General features: G+C 38.6%; 1 non-coding gene across 1 annotated transcript; it reads left to right on the top strand.

Annotated features, from left to right (window-relative positions):
- Positions 1-10658: 10658 nt before the first annotated feature.
- On the top strand, positions 10659-10825 carry LOC114676643 (U1 spliceosomal RNA). Its single transcript, XR_003727690.1, has one exon. It is a non-coding gene; the product is annotated as a U1 spliceosomal RNA (small nuclear RNA).
- The last annotated feature ends 16705 nt before the right edge of the window (positions 10826-27530 follow it).

Below are 27530 nucleotides of genomic sequence, written 5' to 3'. Positions count from 1 at the left end.
AGTCACAGTGGCATTTCAACCTATTAATTGTGTAGCTTCTGCGCTTGGTTATGAAAATCTGCCTCTCCACCTGCTAGTAGCATAGACAGAAGCGTGTCTTAGAACTTTGTAACTCAAAAGCAGTTTCTGGACTAGAAGCATCAACATCACCTGTGAGCTTTTTAGGAATGTGTAATCTCAAGTCCCGTTCCAGACTTACTTGCTCTGATTCTGCATTTTAACAAAATACTCAGGTGATCTTAAGCATATTAATGTGTGACAAGCATTGTTCTAGAGGAGCTGTAGTGATTTAATACATCACCTTCTTCTACCTACATTCCAGCGTGATCACAAACAAAACATTTGACAACGCAAAAACATATCTCCATGTGTTTACACACATGAACCAATTTGGACTGGAATGAAAAGTGTGAGCTACCACAAACAGTTCCTCTACAGGTACAGTGCTCAATGCTTTTACAAACATTCTCTCATGTAATTATTGTTTCGATCTTTCTTAGGTAATAAGACCTTCTCTATTATTGTTGTTGTTGTTATTATTATTATTATTATTATTATTATTACAGTTTGAATATCCCTTATCCAAAATGCTTGGGAACAAAAATGTTTTAAATTTCAGATTTCTTCAGATTTTGGAATGTTTCCATACATATAATATCTTGGGACAGGAACCTAGTCTAAACACTAAATGTGTATATATATATATATACACCTTGTGCACATAGCCTGAAGGTAATTTTTTATAATATTTTAAATAATTTTGTTCATGAAACAAAGTCTTTGAACATGGAAACATCAGAAAACAAAGCTGTCACTATCTCCACCTCCCATGTGGACAATCTGCGTTTTTTGGCATCATCCTCATTCTTGACCCCGACTTTATATGTTACTGATAAGCAACCATTTTCCTACACTTATTCACATATAAGTAATTAACAGTAAAATATACGATATAACATTAATGCATTGAAAAGAAATACATGTTCAGGGTAAGCAGCATAGTAGAATCACCAAAATACCTACATCCACTGTTAAACAAAAACAGGAAGAAGCAACAACAGACTCTACCTATGTTGCTGGTTTTGATTGAAAGGTAACTGTGCATTGCATTTTATTTTGTTGGTGAGAAGAAACAACAGAAGCAGCTGAAGGACCAGGATGCAGGTTCTCTAGGAATGGGGAGGCATTCTAATGGGTAGCTTTTTAAAGTGTTTCCTCCAGAGTTATCTGCCTCATTAACAGTGGGTTTTATCTTAGAAGTATCTCTTGATTCTGCAAACTGGCACATTTTTGTTCAGCTTTGAATGAATGCTGCTCCAGTTCTTCAATAAGCCTATCACACATGTTCACCATACCATCTCTAGGCATTTTTTCTCCAGTGTTAACATCATCTTCATTGTTCCTATTTTCACAATTACCTTAATTCAGAACCATTTTGTCTACTTCACCATTGGTCAAAAAATGAATAACAGGAGCCTCATTATTAATGTTAAAAATTGCTTTGGTATCCACCTTTTCCAGCTTACTGATAGACTCTGAAGGTTATTTTTACACCCAGTCAGACATCACTTTTTCCTTACTTGAAATACAAAATTCTTCAAAGTTACCACCTTGTTCATCATAATCACTGAACATAGTTGCAAGGCAGAGGTTGTTGTCAGGCATGTACAACTATGTCTTTTGTTGCTGTGTTCCAAGTGTTAGCAACAGCATATACAGCATCCTTCACAGTAAACTCCTTTTGAAAACCTTCCACACGCATGCCTCTGTTGACTACTGCTAGCATACTGTTCAAGTAAGTATTTTTATTTTTACTCCTGTTGATCTAAGAATACCCTGGTCACATGGCTGAATTAATTAAGTCACATTTAGGGGAACCATAGATGGCATGAGCATTGTTTTTGATGAGAATTTCAGCTGAAGGGTGAGCAGAATAATTGTAAAGGAGTAACAAAATCTTGCAGTTGTCATTCAGTTCAAATTTCCTCCAGTAAATACAAGGCTTTGGCACAAAATATTTGTTAAACTAATCGAAAAAAATGTCTCTGGTGACCCATGCCTTTTTGTTAGCAAAATAATGGACTGGTAAGTAATTCATTGCTTGAAAATAGAAAGGGGCCAAGCGCGGTGGCTCACACCTGTAATCCTAGCATTTTGGGAGGCTGAGACAGGTGGATTGCTTGAGGCTAGGGGTTCAAAACCAGCCTGGCCAATATGGTGAAAAACCATCTCTACTAAAAATACAGAAAATTAGCCAAGCATGGTGGTGTGTGCCTGTATTCCCAGCTACTCAGGAGGCTGAGGTGGGAGAATAGCTTGAACACGGGAGGAGGAGGTTTCAGTGAGCCGAGTTCGTGCCATTTAACTCAAGCCTGGACAACAAGAGTGAAACTCCATCTCAGTAAAAAAAAAAAAAAAAAAAAAAAAAAAAAAAAAAAAAAAAAAAAGTGAGGATGCAAGCTTTTGCCTATTACATCAAGTTTAATCTTACGCATATCTGCTATACTAGCACATCCCATCACAGTTATTCTGCCCTTAGCATCTGTAATTAATGTAGGGGCTGTCTGATCTACCACAGTGTTTTTATGGGAAAATAGTGCCAAAACAATGATGTTTCATCAATATTTTAGACTTCTTCTGGCATCATCTTTTTAAAAACCAGCAATGATATTGGCAACCTTATCAATGAATTTCTCTGCTGCTTTATAATCTGCAGATGCTTTAACAACACAAATTTTTAATAATTTAATGCCATGTATTTTGTTAAATTTCTGAGACCAGCCTGTTGAGTGTTCACAGTTCCCTTCAATTTTCGGTTGTTGTGATTTTTCTTTATTTGTTTCATGAACAGCATACCATTAAGAAGCCAGTGTTCACTGTGACACTAAAGGATCTACTTATCCAATACGTAATTGAGATCTTCATTTTTAGCTTAATGCAGTACTTTTCTACTTTCATTAACTTCTGTTTGAAACTTTCAGCATAGAAATTTAACAATTTATCTTTCTGCTTTTTCAGGTCACATATGGTGGTCATCCCAACACTATGCTCTTCTGTAAAACATTTTACACTTACACCCTTGTCCGGTTTCTCTCCAACAGGTTGACTTCCTGTGCTATAGATAAATATAAATTCCTCCTCTTTTTTAAATCACTGTTACCCATAAAGATATTTCTAGGTCTCTTGACATTTTCAACTCTATCTTTACACCACAGACCTGAGAATAATGAAAAAATGCAGTAAGTAACGCACATAGTTCTTTTCCTCATGTGGGACATTGCGGGGAACCTGACATTGGTGAGTCTGGCCTGAACATATGCCGTTTTATTACCCTTTGTGTCTGTGCTTATATGGGAGAATCCGTATGTGTGTAGGAAAGGTCTGTCACATCTGAAGGGGTCTATCACAACTGCATGTTGTGAACCTATGTATTGACCATGACCCATCGCATGAGGTCAGTGTGGAATTTTCTACTTGTGGTGTCATGTCAGCACCCAAAAATTTCAGATTTTTGAGCATTTTGAATTTTAGATTTTTGGATTAGGTATACTCAACCTGCAATGTTTATATTTACATAATACTAATGAAAGAGAGGCTTAAAATAAGGTCAAATAACTTTCTCAAAATTGCCGATGGTAAACACTGAGTCATTTTATTAAGATTATTGATTAGCTTCCTGATTGATCTCAGTGATTTCAATCTCACTGTATGTCATACTGCTAACAGAATAATTTTTTAAATATGTAAATCTAATTCTACCAGTTACCTGCCTAAAATCTCTTGGTAGATTCCCATATGATTTGAAAGTATTTTTCAACTTTTCCTTGCATATTGTTCTTTTTTTTTGGGCCACTACAATAATTTTGGACTTTTTCCAAGTTAAATTATTTATTGCTCTCATTACTTGTTTACATGTGCTCTTCCTGCTGCTAGAGCTTTTTCCATTCTTTTATTCATATGCTCAATTGCAATTCTTTCTTTGAAACATGTTTCATCACACCTAAGTTGTTTCAAACATCTCGATCTGATATAAAATGAACTCTGTACCAAACTTTATCAACCCTTATCCCATGCTATTAAAATTATTTCTTTTTTACCAGACACACTTTTGAAACTACAGACTTTTGAATATACATATGAACACACACATCCCCCCTATACATACTCAATATACTTATATATTCAATATATGTGTCTATGTGTGTGTGTATATATATATATGCATTAATCTTTCAGATTTATGCAGTCCTGCAAATTTTTTGCATTTTCTCAGTTCACACAATAAGTACTTATTCAGACCTTGTCGTAAGACAAGCACTGTGCGAAAAACTGTTGAGAAAGAAATAAATTATATATATATACTATATATATCTGTAAATTATATTCTTTTGAGAGTATATATATAGTCATGCTACAAGCTTTTATATTGTAGTTTGATTATATTTATACTTAAAAGAGTATAATTTATATATATTATACATGCATAACATATATATATATGTGTGTGTTATTTCTTTCTCAACAGTTTTTAACACAGTGCCTGGTACTTTATATTGATCAAGTTAATTCTAATTTTAAAATCTTGTGAAGATAATATTATCAGTGCATTTTACAGATCAGTAAATTGAAATTTAGGGAGGTTATTTTGTTGTCCAAGATCACACAGGCTGAAGATGACAGAAGTCAGGACTCAAACCCAGCTTTTTCTGATTAGAATACAACTTTGACAGAACGTACAGAAGTTCTCAACTCTTCTGCCTCATCGCTTTTACTCAGATTAAGCTCTTATACAATTAACAATATTCCTCCATGAAGGATGTTCTTGGAACTATGCAGTAGATAGGAGCAGGGCGGTTCTGCAAATGTTCTGAGCTCAAAATATATACCCACTCTGATTGGGATAAGTATGTGAAGGGAGAGGATCATGCCTTATATTGCAACACAACCTTCACTGATTCCTTCAGAGTGAAATGTCTCAGTTTAAATGTTCAGGTTCTATTTAAGCATTTTGATATTCAGTCACTAAATTTTCTCTGATAACACAAATTGCTTCCCACTTACTCTTAGGCTACTTTCCAGAGACTCTGTAATATCCTTAACTTTTGAATTGAGATTTTTGGAAGTCCAGGATATACTTCACTCCCAGCCCCAGTTTTTATACCTGTAGACATTTCTTTTCTCTTTTCAGCAAATGGAGAACAATGATCCTGAACATTGTGACTGCCTATGCTGGTGCAGATTATTATGATACCTAAGTGAGGTACTAGTAGTCCATAGGACACAATTTTTTAAATGAGTCAAATCTAACTCTGCTGTTGAGGTGTTAAAGACATATATAAAATGTTAAAATCATTTACTTATTTTAATATATTATGTTACTTAATTTTTTTTAGGTTTCACATGCTAAATTTCAGTCTACAATAAATTTTATAGCCAAATTTAAAACTCTCAAAATAAAATTTTAATAGAAATGCTAAGATATTCTCAATGTAGCTGCATAAAATTTGCAGAGTTTTTTAAAGAACCGTTTCCGTCATGGTTGAAAACATATGGCAGGTCTTTTTTGGAAGTCTTCTGATGGAATGTAGAATTTGTAGTTACAAATATTCTGCCATTTAAATAAGCTCACTCAACTTCACCTTTCTGAATTAGCAGAACTTAACTATTCATTGTCAACTGATTCATGAATATAGAACCAAGCTTCATTTGGAACATATGGCTTAAAGATAATAAATTTAAATGCCTGATGTAAAGTAAATTAGAATTGGGATTGTAATGCTGATAGCTTTTTCTACGAGACTCTTATAACATCTGTCCAGAAACCTTAATTTTTTTCAGATGTTTTTCACACATGCTACTTCAAGGCTGTATATGTATATGTATTGTAACTTTCCTTCAAGAGAATAATTAGAAAAGTTAGTTATTATTTAAGAATTCAAAGGTATATGTGTGACAATAAAACTGTGTAACATCACTTTTAGAGGAGTTTAATAGTTACCAATAGACAAGAAAAGAATATTAGAATAAAAAATTAGACATTGGATTGGGATTTGAACAGGTAAAATGCTTCTAAATAGATTTCTATATCAAAAACAGACACTATTTTAGATATAACAACTCTTGTTTTTTAAGCTTTTTTATATATGACAGGAATTAGGATTTAGAAACTGAATTTCCCAGCATCTCTTGTAAGTATGGTTAGATCTTACCAATGAAAGATAATTACAAAATATTTCAAAGATAGAAGCAAAGTAGAATAATTATCTTTCAGTCAAAAGCTCTGGGCAGACATGTGACTCTGGCAAATGTCAGTTGCCATGAGGTTTTGCCAGCACCTTCCATATGTCCTCCTGAGAACCATTCAGTCTAATATTTTAGGCAGTTGAGAACATCAGTGCTAATTTTCTGCCATTCTTCTATTCTTGGTTTTGTAAAGTTTACTAAAAGTTCCCTGATCTTCACTACTCTAGCCCCTCCAGCAAATATGCAGACCTCTAATTCCCAGTGTTAAATTCTTTTCTATTTGAAACATCTCCAGTACTTTCTGCCTTCATGACTCTTACTGGTAGGTTACATTTACTATGTAAGCTTGTGATTTGTTTAAAGAAATTGGGCTAGATTTCTGTCGTTCAAAAGTATTACTATAGATAAAAAAATGTAAAATCTTTTCAACAACCCAGAGGATTTTAATCAATAGTTTTTATTGATATACGTTTCAAGAGAGAAAAATATATTAATATTTCATTGACATTAATATCATCAGAAATTTCCATTGATATGAATGTATCCTTACAGCACCTGTAGAACTTCACAGCGCATCATTTATATCCCAGGCTAAGAATATGGCACTGCTAAAGTTGTGTAGCACAGTCTGTGTACCACAACCTGTGTAGCTACACTAATGTACCTGTTACAATACAGTTTCTGTTGAAGTATAAAAAAAAAAGCTCATACTTTCAAATATTTTTTTTCAAATGTAATACAATATACCAATTCAAGTTTTTGCTTTGTTTTGTTTTGTTGTTTAAAAGAGATGGTGTCTTACTATGTTGCCAAAGCTGTATTCAAACTCATGGGCTCAAGCAATTATCCCACTTCAGTCTTCAAAGTAGCTGGGACTACAGGCATGTACCACCACTCACAGCTAACCAATGCAGTTTTTTCAATCAAGTTGAGCCATATTTATATAGTTGACTATAGATCTATAATCAACCACATATGTAGGAAAGTATCTGATCCAGCCTAGGAGCTGTGATATTGTCTGAAATAGTTGAACAAAAAAAGGATGGAAGGATTAGATTAAAAATAAAATTACATTTTAAGACACAAAACTAAGACGCTCATGAAGTGCTGAAACTCAATAGAACAACTTCTGATAAGCTCCTTATTAAATAGACTGTAAAACTCGGGAAAACAGTATGGCTAAATTAGTTAACTTAGTTTTCTTTTTTTTCTTTTCTTTCTTTCTTTTTTTTTTTTGACATGGAGTCTTGTTCTGTCGCCCAGGCTGGCGGCATCTCGGCCCACTGCAACCTCCGCCTCCTGGGTTCAAGCAATTATCCTACCTCAGTCTCCCAGGTAGCTGGGACTACAGGTGACCGCCACCACGCCTGGCTAATTTTTTGTATGTTTAGTAGAGACAGGGTTTCACCATAGTAGCCAGGATGGTCTTGATCTCCTAACTTCATGATCTGTCTGCCTCGGCCTCCCAAAGTGCTGGGATTACAGGCGTGCGCCACCATGCCTGGCCGTTAACTTAGTTTTTCAATAAATTTTACCTGAAGGATATGTAATGAAATATATCTGAATTTATTCTGATAAATTCTCTGTGAATATAAAGATTTATTGTAAATTTTACTTTACATATAGCTTAATATATGGGATAGCAAATTGTACAGTAGATTGTAGAGTATTATGCATCAAATTAGTGGTCACTTATAGTAATTCAAAATAATACCTAAGTAAGAAAAGAAAATGATGGTTAGTCTGATGTCATTGCTGATAGTTCAAAAATATTATAAGTAAAAGCATGAGTTTTATTAGTTTTGAACAAAATTCAAAATATGTATACCTAAATATAAGAAAGAGAGTAAATCCATAGAGTGTAGATGTGGAAAAGCAGTCTTTTGAGTTTAATTTTGAAGTGTAACAGTTTTTGTGTTAATGTGTGTGTTTCTTTTTCTTAATGTATATATTATTTGAGAATCTTCATTTATATCAATGAATCTGTGGCAGAGTACAAGATGTTTTAATCTAACATGTTATTTAATGCTCCATTAAAGAGGTGGTGAACTAAAATTACACATTATTTCATATTTGCTTAAACAAAATGTGTGTAGAACAGAGTCCTATGCTTATTCATTTAATCAGCAATGTATATTGAGTGCCTGTTCTGCACCAGGCAGTGTGATAGCATCTTTATACATAATAATGAATATATCAGGCATTTTTCTGTTGCCATAGATTTGTTATTTAGAAACAGACATTAATCACATGTAAATATATAGATGGATAAATCAGTAGATAAATAGAATTCAAGAGTAATCGATTTTGAAGCAACGTGCTGGGATGCTAGGAGCTATAGGAGTATTTAGGAGATTACCTGATCTAGTCCACAAGACATGAAAAGAGAGAATAACTAAGTAAACATTTTCTTAGCAAAATGACATTTGAGCCAAAATATGACAGATAATTTATCAGTTGGAGTTCAGACAAGGAAGCAGAGTCATTATAATGTTACTGGTGGAGGGTCTTGACTATGAGTCATCCAGGTTCTTGGTATGTTGAACAAAGATTTTGACAAAACACACAAAGCAACAAAAGAATGAAACAAAAAATCACAGATTTATTGAAATAAAAATACACTCCACAGAGTGGGAGTAGGCTCAAGCAAGCAGCTCAAGAGAACTCATTACAGAATTTTCTAGGGTTCAAATACCCTCTAGAGGTTTCCCTTGGGTTACTTGGTTACATCCTACGTAAATGAAGACTTGACCTGCAACCAGTCTGATTAGTTACAGGAGGTGACCAATCAGATACTGAAGTGAAGTTACAAAGTTACATTCTGTGCAAATGAAGACTTGGCCCATCACCAGTCTGATTGATTGAGGGTGGGGACCAATCAGAGGTGCTTTCCATTTTTTGTCTGTGATGCAGTGGAATGGGAGGGGGTGTTGCAAAGGGAGTAGCCTCTTATCCCTTTGTTATTTGGGTGTAGAGAGGTGAGGTTTTACTTTTGATTCAGTTTTAGGGAGTCAGTGCACATTGGCCTTAGGTTCTTTGCTTCCAGACCACATTGTCCTGTCTCAATATGAGTTATAGAATTAAAAGTTTAGTACAAGTATTAAACCTTAGAGTTGTGAGGCTAAACGGGAGAATTGAAGGTTGGAAGAGAAGAGTTAGACAATCAGAGAACAAGTCACTAGCTTCTGTCTGAAGTACTTCCTCCTTAAGTACCTGCAGAGGAAAAGCTAAGAAAATCCAATTTCATAAGAGGACTGTGAAGGGAAATTCCTAAAGAATTTGCGAGGAAGCTACTACTGCTGTATAACTCTTGCCTTTATTTTGATCTGGGGTCACTGCTGTTTGTCAGATTATTAGCAATTGGGTAGACAAGACAGACATAGAGTGGAGGAGTTCAAAAACAATCTGAAATCTACCATGTACCCTTGGGTCTCTCTGCCATCTATGTGACCACAAAAACCCACTTAGAGGGTAATGGTGGTTACCTCACTTCTCAAATCTTCCACAAGTTTCTCTTTAGGCCAACTCTAATCAAGAACCCAACAAAAAAGGGATTCTAGGCAATGTAGTTCCCCACTTAACCAAGTGGCCAATAGAAAAAATATAGTCTAGATGAGTAAGAGTTAGCTAGATGATAATGATTTTAAGAATAAGAGAAACAATCTAGAGACACAGAGGCCTGATGAGTGCTGTATGCATCAATTTTATTAATTTTCTAATAAAGTAAACCCTTATTTATGTGCATCATTTTATGAAAACACTTATGTTTTAGTTTGGTTTTTAAGAGAAGTGGATTAAGCATTAAGCATTTGAATAAATCACATAAAAGTTTTTAGAAAGAAGCAAAAGTTATTAATATCATCATAAACACAGATGATAAAAGGGAAACATCTACTTGCATTTCTGAGTTTTTAAATGAACACTGAAAAGTAGAAGAACAATTTAAGGGTTAAGAAATGATGGTTAAGAGGATTAGCAATTCAGACTTCTGGATATATTTTATGGAAGCTAACATGATCCTGAATTAATTTTCTTCAGAATCTGAAGGCCACATAGTGTTTGCCTTCCTCTGGACAATTTCTTTTTTGTTTTGGGCCATGAAACAATTCATAGATTCACACAATTGCCAAAAGTTCTTATGCATAGTGGGAATAATTATTATGTGGCTTATGCAATTAGGAGCTTTAGAAAGAGTAAAGTCATGCTGATATAATAGGATAAGTATTTATTTGATATTAAGTTCAATTGATAGTATATTTTCTTTCAATTTTTAAATTTTCTTTCTTTCTTTCTTTCTTTCTTTCTTTCTTTCTTTCTTTCTTTCTTTCTTTCTTTTTTTCTTTCTTTCTTATTTGGCTATTGTTTCTAGGCTCTATAATGACTTAGGCAAGTTTTTAATTAAAATGTTGATTATTATACTTATCTGGAAATGGAGATACCATAATCATGAAGGTGGTTTTTCCAGGGTGAGGCTTATCCATTGAACTCTGGGTGTGCTGACCCCTGTGATTTCCCCAAATGTGGGAAACTCTAATGCACAATTTGTGGTGGTGGTGGAGGACTGTGTTCCTACTCTCCCCGGTTTTATTTTTTTCAATATTAAAATTCAATTTAAAACATAAAAAAAATGTTGATTATTATAAATGGGATATGAGACGTTTAAAACATCACTTTTGTACTTACATAGCTATATTAAACAATAACTTGTGTAAGAAACCAGCCCATGCAAAAAAGAATAGACAACTACATCATAAAATTAACGTTTTTATTTAGGCAAGAAGAAATTGTACCATTTGAATTTTGTCTAATATTGATGAAAATATCACTGAGAAATCTCAATACCGTAAGTTTTAACTCATTTGATCAATTGAAATGGAACCAAAAGCAAACAAAACAATCAATAAAATATCATGGGAAATAAGTTAGTATGTAATTTAAAATTTACATTGCTAATACAATGGTAGCAGTATCAGATCATCACTTGACTTTTTTTCTACTTTCAAAGAGTATAAAAATAAAATCTTCGTAATTTAAAGACCTCATGAATATTTCACAAATCAGATGTAGGTTATTATGATAATGAGCAAGAAAAGAAGATTTGCTCATATTTATTATTTTTGATGAAATAAAATTATGCCTTTTACTTTCTGCTTTTGTTTCAGACATCTCCAAACAACTATAATACTATTAGCACCTATACCAATTTTTTCAGTAATATAGTAAACACTAAAAAGAACTAATGCAGTCAATGAACTAATTTTATTTAACAATGGTAGGAAGAGAAACCTTTTATGCAACTTTAACAACTGTTTGCTCTTAATCTCTTTTCTGTTTATATCATGCTTCTAAGAAAATAATATATGACATAAGATATACCAAAATATTTTTAATCTAGAAGGAAGAGTTTCACACAAAACATGCCACAACCTCCCAATAAAGTACAAGATATAAAGTCAATTTTTATATAAATCCATGGGGTGTTTTAAGTTATGGTTGATGGTGAGCGCAATCTCTACTCAAATATTATTGAGAATATTTGAAAAGAAAATCCAATAAGGCTAGTAAATTCCAGCTAAAAAGCATGTTTAAAAACGCATGCTATGAAACAGCATTACCATTTTATTTTATGTATACCTCCAGCAGCTCCTTTAATATTGTTTTGCTAAATATAATGTACATAACTATCAGCAGACACAGTGTCTCTTATAACCTTTAGTCACATTTGCCTAAACATTTAAATTCCATTTAAGAAATGTGTATCAAGTGCTTACTCTACCATGCACTTTTCTAAGTGTTTGATATAAATCAGTGAGTGAAACAAACAAACTCTTTGGCTTATAATCTTGCATTCCAAATATAACTTTAAAATTTCCACCTAGAATTTTTTCACCTCCAATTCATTCTTATTAAAAATCAAAACAGTCGTCTTTAGTAAAGGTGTTACTCTTCTTGCCTTCTCAGTTTTGCAAAGAATACTGAGATTTTCAGTACTGAGAAATTCAGCTATTCAAATTTCTAATCTTTTTTACATTTTCTTTTGAAATTGGTTTATAATTCTGTTAAAATATCATTTTTCATCATTATTGTTTTTATAATTATATCTCATCATTATTTTCACATCCATTTTAGTAAATTGAATTTCCCTTTTCCTCTAATTTACTCAATTGTTATTTCAGCCATTAATTTATTTAATGACCATTTGTTAAACATCTGTATTCTGTGTGACATATTAGGACTGAACTATTACAATAGTTTCCTAATGGCTCTCCTTATCTCTTTTCGTTTCCAATGAATTCCACAAGTTATTGCCAGTAATTTTTTGAAACTAATAATAGTTTTATTAATGTTAACTTCCCTTCCATCAACTATCAATGACACCCATGTGCCAGCAGGGTAAAGTTCGTAGCTATTAATTGATCTTCACATTTTCTTGTCCCAATGCCTGTTTTAACTTTATAACTCTCTTCACTTACAGGAAATTTTGTCACAGTAGAATGATCTATTCAGTCCTCAAATGTGCCTTTCCAGCTTTGTCTTTTCCATGTATTTTTTTTTTCTAATGCAAAAGTACTCTTCCCACTCCTCTTTCTATAAAAAGCTTGTAATTCGCTCAAATTCAAGCTTAAAACCTACTTCCTTCATGAAGTCTTTTCTAACCACTTGAACAGTCTGAACTGTTCTATCCCATTTCAGTGTCACTTAACATCTTATTTTATACTTAATTTCATATGGCTTGCATTTCTATCTATTTATATGTATTGCTATTAATTTAAACTTTGTCTTACTCCTAAATAAGGTTTATCTACAAGGTTATGTGTAAACCACAGACAAAGTGACAAAAATTATTAAGTGAGAAATTTGGCATCTTACGTAAATAAATTTTGAAAAAAGGAAATAAGGATAAAAAAATTTTAGGACAAGAAAATGTCACATGCTTTCATAAACTTGACTGTAAAATTCAAGGAACTCAGACAAAGAGTTTCATGATTGGGAATTTGATAGCAATGTATTAATATAACTAAAATATCACCCAGAATTACCACTCTATTATTGAAATCAAGGAAAAAAAGATTCTTATGCATCCTCATAGAAAGTGCAGTGTATAATTATTGAATAACATTGTCAATCATAAAATACAGAAATTCGTTGCTAAGATTTTTTAATATTAATTTTTCAAACTAGGATAATTAAACCTGGTCAAAATGTATCTCTGTAAATAATATTGCAGTGTGATTATCTTAGTCTTTTCTGTGCTGCTTTAAAAGAATACCTGAGACTGGGTAATTCATAATAAACAGAAATGTATTTATTAGGATTCTGGAGGCTGGGAAGCCCAAGATCAAAAGACTGGCACCTATGAGCGCTTGCTGCATCATCTCATGAGAGAAGGCAAAAAGGCAAGAAAGGGCAAGATATCAAAATCACAACCTCAAGCCCTTTTATAATCAGCATTAATTCATTTGTAAGGGTGGCCATCATGACCTAAACACCACTTAGTATCCCCCACTCCCCAACATTATCACACTGGGGATTGAGTTTCCAATACATGCTTTTTGGGAGATACATTCAAACCATAACTGGCTTTAAACTCAATCTGTTTCATAAATGCAGCTGTTACATAGCATGGATAACACTAATAAAAACGTTAGTATTATCCAAAGAAGATAAAATATATATCCTTCAAAATTATATTATGTAATAAATTTTAATAGCTATTTGAGATCAATTTATGCCCTACATGCTGTCAGTGGAATTTCAACATATGAAAAATGTGACTGATCTTTAATTTTAAGAAAGGAATTCTTAATTGCAGAGGAAATTGTGTGAATAAATGCTGTTTTAGAATATCTGGATTTAAAAAAATAAAAAATAATACAAAATAAAATTTAAATTTAATTTAACATTATATGGAAAGTTATAATTTTTTGAATGATGTTTAAGTGACATAATAACAGCAACAACGGTATATTGGATCTAAAAGACGAAGCAAAAACTATCAGAGCATAAAAAACTGAAATTGAAAAAAGGAGATAAGACATGTAAATACAATATGTTTTGTATTTTTTATGTATTTGAGAAATATGGTAGCTATTAGCACTTTCGTTGTTTAAATGACTAATAATAATAGGAAAATCTAAAACCAATTATTTATCTCCAATTGCAGAGTTGAGTAAAAAGATAAAATTAAAACAAGGTGACTTGTAGAAAAAGATAGAAATTTAAAAAATAAAAATGGAAAGATATTTTTTAAAAAATCAAAACACAGAACAAGTAAAGCAAGCTAAGAGATACAAGGTTCAATAAATAAGTATGTCTACTAAAATAAAGTCATTTGAAATATACCTTCAAAATGTATGACACTATTAAAGATTTACCTAAAATAAAATATTTTTTAAAAGTTTAATGTAAATGCAGTTCAAACACACAATAAAGAAATTCAGAAAAAATTAAATCCTGGGTCAAGATATTAATATCATACAAATTTAGAATTCATGATAAAAAGCATCAAATTGAACAAAAGAAGTAATTTTTTAGTTGTGGAAGGGAATAATTCAATAAAAATATATAAATACAGCAAATGTACGTGGCAAAGAGGCAATATATGAAGATAACAATGAAAATCTAAGGCCAAATTGAAAACAAAATCATAATAAATGATCATCATACTACTGACATTTTTTACATCAAGTAGAGAAAACTAGACAAACTTTTTTTTTTTTTTTTTTTTTTTTTTTTTTTGATGAGTCTCACTCTGTCGCCCAGGCTAGAGTGCAATGGCGTGATCTTGGCTCACTGCAACCTCTGCCTCCTGGATTCAAGCCATTCTCCTGCCTCAGCCTCCCCAGTAAGTGGAACTATAGGTATGTGCCACTTTGCCGGGTTAATTTTTTATATTTGTAGTAGAGACGGGGCTTCACCATGTTAGCCAGAATGGTCTGGATCTCCTGACTTCATGATCCACCTGCCTTAGTCTCCCAAAGTGCTGGGATTACAGGCGTGAGCCACCGCTCCCAGTCGACAATCTTAATGATACATACACAAGCATATCTTCCAAAGCAAAGTCAGGAATAGGATGCATATTTAAGATAGACTAAGGCGTCTGTTCTATATATTATTAAACAATTTACAAGTAATTAACATAAAGTTAATTTTTGTTCTAAGTTAAACCAGTATGTTCCTCTGCCAAAAGGGAAATGTGAAAAGGATCTGTCAAACTTTCCATACTGAAATCACCTCATCAAAATTGCATGCACCTAGAGATGTTCAAGGTGAGCCTCATGTTTTGCCTATTTGTTAGCAATTTGTTTTTTGGGGTTTTTTTTCACCTGAATTTGTATCTGACTTTTCAAATCTTTGAGATTGAGCATCTTCACCAGGATATGTTTGGTAGGAGATTAATTATTTTGCCTCTTTAGGTTGATCTGTGATCCATAGATTTAATTTTCCTACATTTTAGTGAAACATTCTTTCATATCTTCAAATGCTTTTTCTGATGTTCTTGTTAGTGCATTTCTTCAAACACACCTGTCTAATCACCAATCTAATGGGTCAGCCACATCTATTCTTCATGTACATTATTTTTTATTAATTTACTTCTTGATACAGTGTATTTAATTCCAGCTGCTTTTCATCATTTATTATGAGTTTTACTCCCAGTAGTATTAATATAGTCCTATATTGATTAACAGCAGGGTTATATTCTGCAAAATGCATCATCATTAGGAAATTTTGTTGTGCAAACATGATAGAGTGTACTTACTCTAACCTAGCTGGTATGGCCTACTACACACCTAGGTTATACGGTATAGCCTGTTGCTCTAGCCTACAAATCTATAAAGCATGTTACTGTAGTGAAAACTGGAGGCAACTGTAGCAAAATGGTGTTTGTGTGTCCAAACATATTTCAACATAAAAATGTACAGTAAAAATATGGTATAAAAGATTTAAAAAGTACACCTGTATAGGACACTCACCATTAATTGACCTTGTGTGGGACTGGAAATTGCTCTAGGTGAGTCACTGAGTGAATGGTGAGTGAATATTAAAGCCTACAATATTGATAATAGTGTATAATATTAATGTACACTATTCTAGACTTTATAAACACTGTACACTTAGGCTATGCTGAATTCATTAAAAATTATTTTTCTTTCTTTAATAATAAATTAATCTTAGCTTACTATGACTTTTTTAGTTTATAAATTTTTAAGTTTTTAAACTTTTTGAGTATTTTGTGGTAACAGCTTAAAATGCAAGCGCATTATACAGCTAAATAAAATGTTTTCTTTTTCTTTTTAAACTGTTTTTTTGTTGTTGTTGTTGTTAAAACTAACACACTAACACACATATTAGCCTATGCCTGCCCAGGGCTAGTATCATGAAAATAATCCTTGTCCGCCACATGTTGCCTGGCTGGAAGGCCTTCAGGGCAAAAACATGCATGGAGTTGTCTTTTTTTTTTTTAATTGTGACAGAGTCTTGCTCTGTGGCCCAAGCTGGAGTGCAGTGGCGCGATCTCGGCTCACTACAAGCTCCGCCACCCAGGTTCAAGCCGTTCTCCTGCCTCAGCCCCCCGAGTAGCTGGGACTACAGGCGCCTACCACCACGCCCAGCTAATTTTTGTATTTTTAATAGAAACAGGGTTTCACCGTGTTAGCCAGGATGGTCTTGATCTACTGACCTTGTGATCTGCCCACCTCTGCCTCCCAAAGTGCTAGGATTACAGGCGTGAGCCACTGCGCCTGGCCAGAGCTGTCATCTGTTATATTAACAATGGTTTCTTTTGTAGTATCTCCTAAAGGACCTGCCTGAAGATGTTTTACTTAACTTGTTTTTTAGTAGGTAGAAAGAATACCCTCTAAAATAATGATTAAAAAGTATAGTATAGTAAATACAAAAACTAGCAACATAGTTGTTTATTATCAATATCAAGTATTATGTACTATACATAATTGTATTTGCTACATTGTTGTATGACTGTCAGTGCAGTAGGTTTGTTTAGACCATCATCACCACAAACAAATGATGAATGCATTGTGCTGTTGTTACAGCTAGTCAGATATGAGCAGGGCAGGAGAGGGCTAACCCCACACGCTGGGAATGTGAGGCAACCATCAGGTGATGGTCCGGCAGTTATCATACTGGCTTTCTAAAATAATAATTGGCCACAGCTTGTGCCAGAGAGAGGCAATTTCCCAATACATAAAAGCACTTGAAATTGGTAATAGACAGCTTCCAATGCCATCTCAGGAAATGAGCAAGTTGGCTCGAGCATGAACATTAAGAGGCAAAGTGGCAGAGCATGACTTGCCAGGGGCACTCCACCGGAAAAGGGGAAGAAAGCCTCAGGTGAGCATGTGTACAGCTCCAGTAAACACACTGTGCATGCTCACCTACCAAGTGTCAGCAGGCCACCGCACATGTGGGCTGCTCACCCTAAGGGAAGAATCAAGGGAAAGGGATGAAAGACTCCAGAAGTATGCCAACATATAAAAACCAAAGTCAAAAGCTCAAGCGCAGGGCGGGGCATGGTGGCTCATGCCTGTAATCCCAGCAGTTTGGGAGGCTGAGGCGGGTGGATTACGAGGTCAGGAAATCGAGACCATCCTGGCCAACATGGTGAAAACCCGTCTCTACTAAAAATACAAAAAGTTAGCCGGGCATGGTGGCGGGCACCTGTAGTCCCAGCTACTCTGGAGGTGTTATGCCTAGACCGTTTGTTCCTTAAAGAAGACCACCAGAGTCTAGAGTCAAAGCCAAGCAGCAAGGATCTTTTACTGCAAGTTCGAACTTGGTCCCTCCATTCCACAGCATACAAGAGGGCTCCGAACAATGCGAGTGCTTGCCTTTTATAGCCCGAGGTAAATAGGATAGTAAAGTTACAGAGGAACAAGGGAATTCTTTTGGTTACAGCATTACAATTGGTTTACATTTTAAGTTATACATTTAGTAGATTTTTTATTGGTTCCCACGCTTTCAGTAAAACCTCAAACGGCTGTGTCCTTATCGAGGATTTTCCAGGTGGTGTTTGTACTGGGCTCAGGAAATTGAGAGATATATGGTGGGATGTGTTTGTACTGGGTTCAGGAAGTTGAGAGATATATGGTGTTTGTACTGGGCTCAGGAAATTGAGAGATATATGGTGGGATGTGTTTGTACTGGGCCTGTTTGTGTTGAGCCCGGGGCTGAGGAATGTGCCTGATTTCTTTCATTCCCCCCTTTTCTTAGGTACCTCTAGAGCCAATCTTGGGTCTTATATGTCTGACTCTGTTTCAGCGTTTACAGGTTGGTATTGGGCTCTGAGGACTATGAGCTGTACGATGTCAAACCTTTCTTTGACAAACTGTAGAATTCTGTTAACAATACAAGGTCCTATGGTAAATAGAAATAGTAGACTCAGCAGGGGTCTAAGGAAGGGGGCTAACAGGGAAAACACAGAGGAATTCTACTATTGGTCTGCAGCTGAAGCAAACTGCCGTGTTTTTACTTCTGTGCTTAACTTGCGTAACTGTTGGACCCGGTCCTCTACAAGCCCTGATTCATTTATGTAGAAACAACAGTCTTCTTTTAGAAACATACATGTACTACCTTTTTCAGCAGTGAGTAGGTCTAGGGCCCTCCGGTTCTGCAAGGTTACCTGAGCTAGGGACGTGAGCTGTCGCTGAAGGGAGGCAAGGGACTCAGCCGACTCCTTCATAGCAACGGCAAATTGTTGGTATAACTTGTTGCTTTCTATGAGGGTGTGACCTAGGGCTCCTCCTGCCAGTCCGGCCGCAATGAGGGATGAGGTGAGGGAGATGCCCGCAATGAGGGGGAGAAATATGGCTCGTGCAGGTCTCGGTCTAAGGACTGGGTGAATAGCAGTACTAGTCCAGTTACCGGTGTACCTTAGGAACTCGCCGGCAGTTAGTAGAGTCAACTGGGGAACTAATGTGACAGGAAGACACAGTAGGTTGGTAACAGAGGGACCAGATAGGTTCTTAGATAATGTTCCATTACACCAGAAGAATATGCCTGGTGGAGCCCTTAGGGTGGTACTAGGGGGCGTTGCAGTGATGTTGCAGAGGCTGGAATTAGTTCCTGAGAAACAGTAGGGAAACTTCTCCTGACTGGGGTTTAGGTATAGTGGCACGTTAGGGATAGGGGCATATGAGAGTTTTCGGAGGTTGTTAGCTTGGGCAGAGGTAGAGGATCCTTATGGCAGAGGGACAGCAGTTAGCGGTGGACACCTTAGAGTGGCACACAGAAAGCAGCCAGACAAGCTGTGAAGTCTTGTAAGGTTAGCAAGTTCTAGTCCTTCTTGTAATAATTTTAACCAGGAGAAAGGACGTAAGTCTTGTGTTAGCCTGTTTTCTTGTCGTTGGATATTCCTATGGACCAGGGGCCATACTTGAACTAGACCCCGCCACAGATAGAGGTGACTGCTAGGCCATGTGGAGGCGGAGGAGTAATATACAGCCCCATGTTGAGGTGTGGTCCAGCGGGAGTTCTAGGGGTCTCTGACTATCTATGTATATGAAAAGTCCTCATCCTGTCTACGATGGAAGGGCCACCTAGGATCTAACTGTTCTTCTTTTCCTCAATAATGGAATCTATGGATGTTACAATAGTTATAAGGGCAGCCAGCATTTTGGTGCCACTAATAGTGTTTACAATTGTATTTAGTCTGATCATACTCAAAGCATATCATTGGTGCCATTGGTTTGGCTATTTGAAAACCAGTAAAATTTAGTAAAATTGGGCTATTGCACCTTGAGGAGGGGCAATCAGCACTGGCCAATAATTTCCCGGGCTTATGAGGTTGCCTAGGGTGGGTTTGGTTTTCATAAAGCCAGAATCTCCAGACAAAGGGATTAGGGGCTGGTTTTGTGTTTTCCCCAGCAGCTACTAGGGCGACTAACGTTAGGGTTAGACTACCTAACTGCATGTTTGCAGTGAGCTATGCTGCTGGCACAGGGTGAGTTTTAAGGGGTTGTTCTTAGCTCCGTCCACAGTCCACGTGGCCGGTGCTTCAGCCGCCACCGTGATTGGTCCTAGAAGGTCAGAGGTTGGGTCCACTGGCTTGACGTGGGTGTAGTGGATCCACGACGCGATGCCTTCTACCTTCAGGGTGGTGGGTGTGGTTAGGAGTACCTGGAGTGGTCCTTTCCACCTGGGTTCTAGGGTCTCTTGTCGGTGTCACTTGACCAGGACCTAGTCTCCCGGCTGGTACGGATGGGATGCCGGTGGGGGACCGGTCTCATATAGTTCTTTTAGCTTGGGCCAGATTTCTTGATGAATTTTCTGCAAGGCTTGTAGGGAAAATAATTCAGAGACATTTTCTGTTTCAGACTTGAGCAGATCATCTTTTAGGCTGGGAACCAGGGGTGGGGGTCTGCCATACATGATTTCATAAGGGGTAAGGCCTAGTCTGTAAGGGGTATTATGGGCCTGGAACAGAGCATAGGGGAGAAGGACTACTTAATTAGCGCCAGTCTCCATAGTCAATTTAGTTAAGGTCTCTTTTAAGGTCCGATTCATCCTCTCTACCTGCCCTGAACTCTGGGGCCTGTAAGCCAATGTAGTTTCTAATTTGCCCTAAGGATGGAAGCCAGATCCTGAGTTACCTTAGCGATGAAGGCCGGCCTATTATCTGACCTTATCTGGAAGGGGTAGCCATACCTGGGGAGGATATCTTCCAGAATTTTCTTTGCTACAACCTGAGCAGTTTCCTTTTTGGTTGGGAATGCTTCAGTCCACCTTGAAAAAGTATCTACAAAGACAAGTAAGTACCGATGCCCGTATTTGCCTGGCTTTATCTCAGTAAAATCTACTTCCCAGTAGATACCGGGCCTGGTTCCCCTGAACCTTGTTCCTGTTGCAGCCTGGGATTGGGGGTAGGCGTTGTTAAGCTGGCAGACTTTGCAACTTGTCACGATGCTGCTGGCCGTCTCGGCTATATGTCTGATTTTGAGCTTGGAGCGTCTGATCAGGTCTATCATCCGCCGGGCACCTAGGTGGGTGGTTCGGTGGATGTGTTCTAACACTTGTTGTCCTAATTTTTCTGGTAGGATGTTTGGTCATTAGTATCAGTCCACCACCTATTCTGGATCTGTTTCGTGGGAATTTTGTTGATCCACTGGAGATCTTGTTCTGAATAATCAGGGAGATATGGCAAGTCCCGGGGGCCCTTATCAGGGAGCTGGAGTGCAAGGAGTTGCCTGGGAGCCTTTGCCACACTCCTTGCAGTTTGGTCTGCCAGAAAGTTGCCTTGAGCAATTGGAGTGGTTGGTTTCTGATGCCCTGGGCAATGTACAATAGCCAATTTTTCTGGTCTCCATAGGGCTGTTAACAGGGCTAGGATCTCTTGCTTGTTTTTTATCTCTTTTCCTTCAGCTGTTAGTAACCTTCGCTCCCTGTAAATGGCCCCATGTATGTGCGCTGTAGCAAAAGCATATCGGCTGTCTGTGTATACTGTCAGTTTCTTCCCTGCCCCTAAGGTAAGAGCTTGGGTGAGCGCTATCAGTTCAGCCTTCTGGGCCGACGTTCCCGGGGGCAGGGGTTCCGCCTAGATTACCTCAGTATCTGAAGTCACTGCCACTCCAGCGTACCTCTGGCCTTGGTGTACGAGGCTGCTCCTATCAGTGAACCAGACTAGGTCAGCGTCAGGAAGTGGTTGGTCCTGCAGGTCTTCTCGAACTCCGTGCACCTGAGCTAGTATCTCGGTGCAATCATGGAGTGGGGCGTCCAGGTCCGGGTTGAGCAGCAGCGAGGCAGGGTTTAAGGTTGTTGGGGGCAGGAAAGTTATCCTGAGGGGATTTAGTAGTAGCCCTTGGTAGTGGGTGAGCCGGGTGTTACTTATCCATCGATTAGGTGGCTGTTTGAGTACACCTTCGATGGCATGTGGGGTAACGACCTGTAATTCTTGACCTATGACAAGTTTATCAGCATCTTGTACCATCAGGGCCGTGACCGCAATCATTCAGAGACAAGGGGGCCATCCGGCAGCCACTGGGTCTAATTTCTTTGACAGGTAGGCAACCGGCCTCTGCCAGGGGCCTATGTTCTGAGTTATTACCGCCTTGGCGACACCTTTGTTCTCGTCCACGTATAAGTGGAAGGGCTTGGTGACATCAGGTAGTCCCAGTGCAGGCACAGAGAGTAAGGCGGTTTTGATCTGTTGGAAAGCCGACTCGGCTTCCTCTGTCCAATTAAATGGCTGCTGCCCCCGTGTTGCCTGATATAAGGGTTTAGCCAGTTCTGCAAACCTAGGTATCCATAGTCTACAAAATCCTGCCAACCCCAGGAATTCTCTTACTTGTCGGGTGGATTGTGGCCTGGGGATCTGCAGAACAGTCTGCTTCCGGGCGTCTGTTAACCAGCGCTGCCCTCCTTTTAGCAGGTACCTTAGATATGTTACTTCTGATTTACAGATTTGAGCTTTCTTTGCCGAGGCTCAGTAGCCTAGATTCCCTAGAGCTTGTAAGAGACCCTTGGTCCTTTGAATACAAGCTTCTTGGGTTTCAGCAGCAATCAGGAGGTCATCAACATACTGTAGTAAGGTTATTTCAGGGTGTTTGCGTCGGTACTCAACCAGGTCTTCATGGAGGGCCTCATCGAACAGGGTAGGAGAGTTTTTGAATCTCTGCGGCAGTCTGGTCCATGTCAGTTGGCCACTTATGCCCCTCCCAGGGTCAGTCCACTCGAAGGCGAAGAGCTTTTGGCTCTGAGGGGCTAAAGGCAAACTGAAGAAAGCATCTTTCAAATCTAAAACAGTGTACCATTGATGTTTAGGGTTTAGGGTACTGAGGAGGGTGTACAAGTTAGGCACAGTTGGATGTATGTCCATAACCCTCTTATTGACTTCTCTCAAGTCTTGTACAGGTCTGTATTCTCCGCTATTAGGTTTTCGTACTGGCAACAATGGAGTATTCCAGGGCGAGTGACATGGGCGAAGGACCCCTTGGTCGAGGAGCCGGCGAATATGTGGTACAATCCTTTCTTTGGCCTCTAGGAGTATCGGGTATTGGTGTACCCGAACGGGGTCTGTCCTAGGCTTGAGTTCAACAAACAAGGCAGGATGGTGTTTTGCTAGTCCTAAGCCCCCCGTTTCCACCCAAGCTCCTGGATATTGCTGGAGCCAGGTTGCTATGTCCTGGTCAGGGGCCGCTCGCTCCTGGTGGAGCTGGTACTCATCTTCTAGGGTTATAGTCAGGACAGACATGGGCTGATTTTGGGAGTTGGTCACGATGGGCCCCTCGGGGAGGAAATGGATCTGTGCTTCTATTTTAGTTAGCAGATGTCTCCTTAATAGGGGACAGGGGCTCTCAGGGATGACCAGGAAAGAATGGGTTACATTCCTGGCTCTGAGGTTTACTGTTCTTTGTGTTGTCCAGGGGTATTTCTTAATTCCTGTGGCCCCTTGTACCCACGAGGACTTGGAGGATAATTTTCCATTAGCTTTAACTAGGACTGAGTGCTGTGCTCCCGTATTGACCAAGAACTGGACTGGGGACCCCTCCACTTGCAAAGTTACCCTAGGTTCGGGGAGGGGGTCCAAACCCCATCTTCCTTAGTCTTCATCTTGAGTGACTAGTACGGGTGTAGACCTAGGGGGTCCCTGTCCTCGTTGTTTCTTTTTGGGGCAGTCTCTTACCCAGTGGCCAGCCTCCTTACAGTAGGCACATTGGTCTTTGCTCAGATTATCATGCCTGGGGGACCGCCTAGGTTGGGTGTTCTCTGGCTGTAGATGCTCTTTCTGTACTACTGCTGCCAGGACCTTGGTCATTTTTTCAGTGGCCTTAAATTGCTTTTCCTCTGGAGTATCTCTGTTATTGTAAACCCGCTGGGCTATCTGTAGGAGGTCCTGAATCTGTTTTCCCTCTAAATCTTCTAATTTTTGGAGTTTCCTTTTAATGTCTGGGGCTGCCTGATTTACAAAAGACATTACGACAGCTGCCTGACTTCCTGGAGCCTCTGGGTCTATGGGGGTGTACTGTCTAAAAGCTTCCATTAATCTTTCTAAGTAGGTAGCGGGGCTTTCTGTCTTTCCCTGCAGAACAGAGTATACTTTAGCCACATTAGTGGGCTTGCGAGCAGCTGCCCGGAGACCCGCCATTAGAGTCTGGCGATAAAGGTGTAGCCGTCCCCTACCTTCTGCCGTGTTGTAGTCCCACGCTGGCCTGGTCAGAGGAAAAGTCGCATTTATGAGGTTGGGGTTGGCAGTCGGTTGACCGTCGTCCCCCGGGACCAGCTTTCTAGCTTCTACCTGTATTCTCTCTCGCTCCTCCGTTGTGAACAAGATTCGGAGGAGCTGCTGACAATCATCTCAAGTGGGCTGGTGGGTGAACATGACACTATCCAGTAAAGCCATTAAATCTCTGGGGTTGTCTGAGAACCGAGCACTCTGAGTCTTCCAGTTATACAGATCACTGGTGGAGAATGGCCAGTACTGGAGCCTGGGGATTCCCGTGTCATCTGGGGGTCCTATTTCCCGAAGGGGTAGAGCCACTGTGGAGTCAGGCGGCTGGGGAGGGGGCTAGCCCGCAAAGTGCGTCCTCGCATCCGCCCCGCCGGCCTTTCAGAGTTACTTTCACTTTCAGCAAGTCCGGGTGCGCCGGCCGCCTCCCATCCACCTGCTCCTTCCCGCGGCTCAGCCTGGGGGGCTGGGGCCTGGGGCCCGGAGGGGTACGGAGGGGGTTCTGTGGACAGTGGGTCCCCGCTATCAGGTAGAACAGGATGGGGGGGCAGTCGGTTGCTTGGATTTTAGCAGCCGTGCAACCAGTGCCTTACAGAGTTCAGGGGCTAATTGGAAAGGGGACAGCCAAGGAGGCGGGTTCTCAACAAGGTCCTGCCATATGAGGATATATGGGATTTGATCCAAGTGGCCTGCACGCCCAGGTAGGAAAATCTTGGACTTTACTCTAGTGATGACAGGAAGTCAGAACGTCCCTTCGGGTGGCCACCTCACATCAAAGGCAGGCCATTCGGAGCGGCATAGAGTAATTAACTTTCCCTTCCTGATTTCCATACTAAGATCATGGCCCCTTGCTCTAACATCCTTGAAATTACTTGTATGGAGAGATAGGGGAGTGCTCTGGGTATTACCTATCCTGTAATAATTTGTAGTCTCTTCCTGTAAAAGAATATGGGTTAGAATTCCTGTAAAGGGAATCTGGCGTATAAATAATATCTAGCCACAAGCGCGCTCTGGAAGCCCGGGTCAGAATCAGTTCAGATAAAAATCTAGATCAGACGAGAGCCAGGGGACCTCTCCCACTGGTCTCCGCTGGCTGTCCTATAGCGCGTCCGCCAGGACTGCGTCAGCTTCAGTTTCAGACCTTGCGAGTCACAGATACAGGTTCAGAACAGACACAGACAGACAAACAGATACGAGCCGGCTCACCTATCAGCAGATCGATCCTGGTAGATCCATTGACCAGGGGTCTGGTGGGCTTGGGGAATCCCGGACGAGCCCCCAGAGGTTATGCCTAGACAGTTTGTTCCTTAAAGAAGACCACCAGAGTCTAGAGTCAAAGCCAAGCAGCAAGGATCTTTTACTGCAAGTTCGAACTTGGTCCCTCCATTCCACAGCATACAAGAGGGCTCCGAACAATGCGAGTGCTTGCCTTTTATAGCCCGAGGTAAATAGGATAGTAAAGTTACCGAGGAACAAGGGAATTCTTTTGGTTACAGCATTACAAATGGTTTACATTTTAAGTTATACATTTAGTAGATTTTTTATTGGTTCCCGTGCTTTCAGTAAAACCTCAAACGGCTGTGTCCTTATCGAGGATTTTCCAGGTGGTGTTTGTACTGGGCTCAGGAAATTGAGAGATATATGGTAGGATGTGTTTATACTGGGCTCAGGAAGTTGAGAGATATATGGTGTTTGTACTGGGCTCAGGAAATTGGGAGATATATGGTGGGATGTGTTTGTACTGGGCCTGTTTGTGTTGAGCCCGGGGCTGAGGAATGTGCCTGATTTCTTTCAGAGGCTGAGACAGGAGAATGGTGTGAACCCGGGACGCGGAGCTTGCAGTGAGCCGGGATCCCGCCACTGCACTCCAGTCTGGGCCACAGAGCGAGACTCCATCTCAAAAAAAAAAAAAAGCTCAAATGCCATACTTGTCCTTCAAGTTGCCCACTTGAGCCCCTCCCAAGTGTACTTTATTTTTCTTTTCTTTCTTTCCTGCTCTAGAGTTTTTAAATAAACCTCCACTCCTGCTCTAAAACTTACCTCAATCTCTTTTTCTGACTTGTGCTGGTCTGTTGAAGTCCTTCTTCTGAGGAGGCAAGAAATGAGGTTGCTGCAGAACCATACAGATTTGCTGCCAGTTACTCATGTATTTGTCACCCCTAACACTACAATACCTTAAGGGCTATGAAGTGACTAGGTCATAGGAATTTTTCAGCTTCTTTATAATCTCATGAGACCACCATCATATATGCAGTCCATCACTGACTAGAATAATATTATGTAGCATATGACTATATTTTTTAAAGTGAATTCTGAAACTTTTCTAATTCTCCTTTTACCTCTTATTTCATAGGGTTCATTAAAAAGTTTTATGAAAATGCAATGATATGCAAATATCTTCATTTCCTACAGTGTCTCCTTCGAAAGTGTGTTTTCTGTCATTTGCATGCTACAAATAATAGCATAGTCTCACATATTTTTTCTCTTGTTCCTAACAGTATATGCAATTTTCACTAAAAAATAAATTCTCTTGGTTCCCTTCCCTGTTTACCTGGGCATGATTCGAGTCATCTCTGAACCACAGAGGAATGCTTGAGTGCTAAAGAGTTCTCAAGACCTATTCATCCATGCAATTGCTTGCAGCAAGTGTGAAAGGATTGAGATGTTCATAGTAGCAGATGGAAAATTATCTCTCTATGTACTTTATTTTTTCTGTGTTAAAACCTCTATATTATGGGACACCTCCATTAAAAATGGATATTCCATTTAATGTATGTGTGTAGGGAACTGGATTTTTTTAAATTTATGTTTCTTCATTGCTTTAAATGTGTCAACCTCTTTAGTGGGAGGTTGAGTGTGAAAATGCTTTACAATTCGTTAGATTTTTGCTTGGTTTCTCACATCTAAATAAAGTATGAAAAAGTAAGTTTGCAATATGACACCAATTTGGTTAATGAGAATAAAGTTGAAAAGCAATCAATTAAAAACAATTAGCATTAATCACAGAAATGCAACATTATAAAGCAATGGTAAGGGGCTGAATTTATAATAGGGTGCATCTGCAGCAAAATCAAACAGCTTTAAAATATGGAATTAAAGTGTATATGAT

Source organism: Macaca mulatta, chromosome 2 (assembly GCF_049350105.2).
Source record: "Macaca mulatta isolate MMU2019108-1 chromosome 2, T2T-MMU8v2.0, whole genome shotgun sequence".
Taxonomy (NCBI): domain Eukaryota; kingdom Metazoa; phylum Chordata; class Mammalia; order Primates; family Cercopithecidae; genus Macaca; species Macaca mulatta.
This window is presented reverse-complemented; position numbering and strand designations above follow the sequence as displayed.